The following is a 3,420-nucleotide window of genomic DNA, read 5'->3' as shown; positions in this document are numbered from 1 at the left end:
ATAAAATGTTTTTTTTGTTATCAGAACTTTTATCATTTGCGGTCTTTTTACTTAAAAAGAAAACCCCACCTGACAGAATGATTTACCTCAGTGCAGCAAAGAGACATTGATTTACCACACACTGCGACGAAGAGAATGATTTACCACACAGTGCGATGTTATTCACAAACACTGACATAAGTTTGTATTAATATATATATATATATATATATATATATATGTATGTATATATGCGTGTTGGAATTAATGTTTTGGCGGATTTTCAATTTGAGACGAACCACCTCACATTGTATAAGATGAACATTCATTCATGCTTTCATTCATAAATGTTATCTGACTTAGATGTGCTATCACACGCGCACGCGCACACATGCACCTCCTATCCTCGTTTGACATTCAATGACTAGAACGTGTGGTGTATCCCCATGGTAACAAAAAGAAAACATCCTCATATAACATTTATAAAATGGCGGATGTATTTTTTGGGTTGGGGAAGAAGCCATCGTGTTCTCGTTTCCACATACATACACATCATACAACACACAGCAGACACCTGCTGGTGTGTCTGATGTTGTGGTGTTCATCGCCGAACACAAATCAGAATGCTTTATCAGTTAATCGAACAATCTTTGTGTTTCTCTTTTTTTTTTTGTAACTTAGAATACATGAAATTGTGATGGCAATTAGGGCAAAATAATAATGAAGTCATTGAAGTATTTCCTGTAGCAAATAACAAATCAGTATTCTCTCTCTCTCTCTCTTTCCCCCTTTTTCTCCGTTCTATTACTAGTTATTTATTCTAAGGGCAGTGGATTGGCACAATTAAAAGGTGTATCATTCCTTGCACCGAGTTCCAATCCCTGCTGTAGACCTCTTCAGTATCGGGGGTTGACTGATGTAAAATCGACGGACCTCCCTAATCACACCCCACCAAGTCTACGGTATTGCAGCCTGTAGAGTATTAATTGTAATTATTATTATTTTTTGTTTTGTTTTGCTCCTGTAAATTTTTAAAAACAATTACGTAGCACAAGTTAATTTTTTTTTATGTTCCTGCATAAATAAATACATCATAGGCAAAACACTGGAACACATTTTACAAAATAATTATTACAATTTAGATTATTCAAAATGAAAGGGATTTTTCATTTATAAAAATACCAAATCCATTTTCTTAAATCACATAACTTTAAAAGAAATTCTAATTAAGAGTAGAGAGAGTTTTTAAAATCAAAAAAGCACACGCCTTTTGTAAAATGTATCAATTTAAACTCTTGGGTCTGTTGTTTTTTTTTTTCAACGTGCAATTTTGCGTGCGGGTGGAAACAAAGCAAGCAAAATACGGCACCAGAAAATAGCTTAATTTGCAGAAATCCATCTATACTTTAAATTCCTTAACTTTTCTCGTTGAAGTGTGTGACGATTGCAGTGGGAACGTTGGAATGAGTTAGCAGTAATTAATATATACTCTCAAGTTAACGAAGCCAAATGAAACATGGGCCAATATCAGCTAGATATGGATAGTAAAGCTAAGGACATAATTTTCTGAGAAACTCTTCGTTATCTCCATTTTCTTTTTCTTTGAAAATACTGTTTTACACACGCTAGGATTTCTGATCTTAAATTGCATAATTAGCTGCAAACAAGTGTTGCACTTCATGTGGATGGAGTCCTCAACTGATGCAAACATGATTTATGTTACATCCTGGACCGCTGTGGCAACAGTTACTATGTCCAGTCTTTGATGGATATATCACCATCCATGTCTTTGTATTCGTCAAGTTTCATGTTGACCCGAGGTATCAGGTCATAAAATGGACTGCATGGTTTATGAGGCTTAAAAAAACGCAGACAACAATACAGTAGTTGTTAGGCCTTCTGGTATTATCAACGGATACAAACGCAGCACGATTTATGCTGTAGCCTCTGAAACTTTGCAGTAAATAAATATAAAACCATTCCTAGATTTCAACCTCATCGTCTTAATTTCATTTACAGTATAATGGTTAACATTAAGGCAAAGTTTTTATGTCGATGGAGTTAAACACTTGATACGGCTGATAAAAATGAAACATTGGGGGAAAAACAACCTTGCAACTTGTACTGGGCTGCAATTCCACAGTTCTGGTGTGGCTGCACTATTCTTTATCAGTGGCACATGCAATTTTGATGATAGTTAAGTCCAAGATTAACCGATAATGTCTTTCTCTCTTATTGGCCTCTCGCCTGTTCTTTATTATAACATTGTCAGACATTGATTAGTAAGATTTGGTTATCGTATTAGCAACTTGTGACAAGCTATGTATAATAAATAGGATTTTGGTTTAATAATATCGCTTGGCATGAGAAAAATGTCAGACATCTGTTGAACTGATATCTATGAATACTACAAAAACGGGAGTGATATAAAAACAATGCTGAAATATCCATATTATAAGCAAACAACACATACAGAGAAATAAAAATACAAAATTAACAAAAACGCAACCAACTTATCAAATCTCCACAATCTAAAATTAAAAACATACAAAAATTTAATTTATTGGAATAAAAATATATATATAATACAAAAAAAAAAGGGAAAATGAAAGGAATTGTATATATAAATACATATATTTGTTGCATATATAATGTGTAATATCGGCATGGATAAGCCGGCAAGGGTGTTGTTGAGGCTTCACCCAGTATTGTGTGCAAAGATAGAGAATGGCTGGATGGAATATAACATGTTTATATGCATTTATATATTATATATGTATACATATGTATACACACTTTTTTTTTCATTGTGTACATTTTGTAAATTTTTTCACAAGCGAAAAATGAAAAAAAGTCATACAAATATTAAAAAAGAATCAATTTGTAAATAGTGTACATCGATATTAAAATTTAATTGAAAAATATACTTTTTTTGTGTTTTTATTTTGCTTTTCGTTTTCATCTTATTTTTTTTTAGTCCTACTAAAAAACATGTTACAAAAGAAAAAAAATTGAAATTTTATTTTTGGTTGAAATATATAAGGCAAATTAGTAGTTTTTAAAACGCTTTAGGCGTGGTCGGTATCTGTAAGTAATAGTCTATCTAGCGCTCCCATTTCCATGCTTTCATGGAAAATTAAGGCACACGGGCAAGTTTGAGTGCCTTTTTGTGATAACTTTTCTAAAAGTAAAAATATTTATAAATAGGGAATCGAGAGCGTTTTATATAAACTCGGTATAATTTAGAAGTAATCGATCGCTCCCCGGTGCCGGGAGTAACGGTTTTGATTTTCGAAATTTGTTTATAGAAACTGTAAGTAATGATGTGTCCACGCTTTTACCACACCTCTTGAGAATCAAAAATATATATATATAGTATGAGTTAGGGTAAACAACTTTGGTCCAAGACTATTATTACGTAAGGCAGTGCTTCGCAAACTA

The 3,420-nt window shown here is 32.8% G+C and overlaps 1 protein-coding gene across 1 annotated transcript in view; it reads left to right on the top strand.

The window, feature by feature from the left end:
* LOC106878280 (DNA-binding protein inhibitor ID-2) overlaps positions 1-2,903 on the top strand; it is a 31,233-nt gene extending 28,330 nt beyond the window's left edge. Inside the window, exon 4 of the mRNA XM_014927457.3 lies at positions 1-2,903. This exon is cut by the window's left edge and continues 867 nt beyond it. The gene's annotated coding sequence lies outside the window, so the exon portion shown is untranslated.
* The last annotated feature ends 517 nt before the right edge of the window (positions 2,904-3,420 follow it).

This window comes from Octopus bimaculoides, chromosome 8, assembly GCF_046866305.1.
Source record: "Octopus bimaculoides isolate indiv1 chromosome 8, ASM4686630v1, whole genome shotgun sequence".
Lineage (NCBI taxonomy): Eukaryota > Metazoa > Mollusca > Cephalopoda > Octopoda > Octopodidae > Octopus > Octopus bimaculoides.
This window is presented reverse-complemented; position numbering and strand designations above follow the sequence as displayed.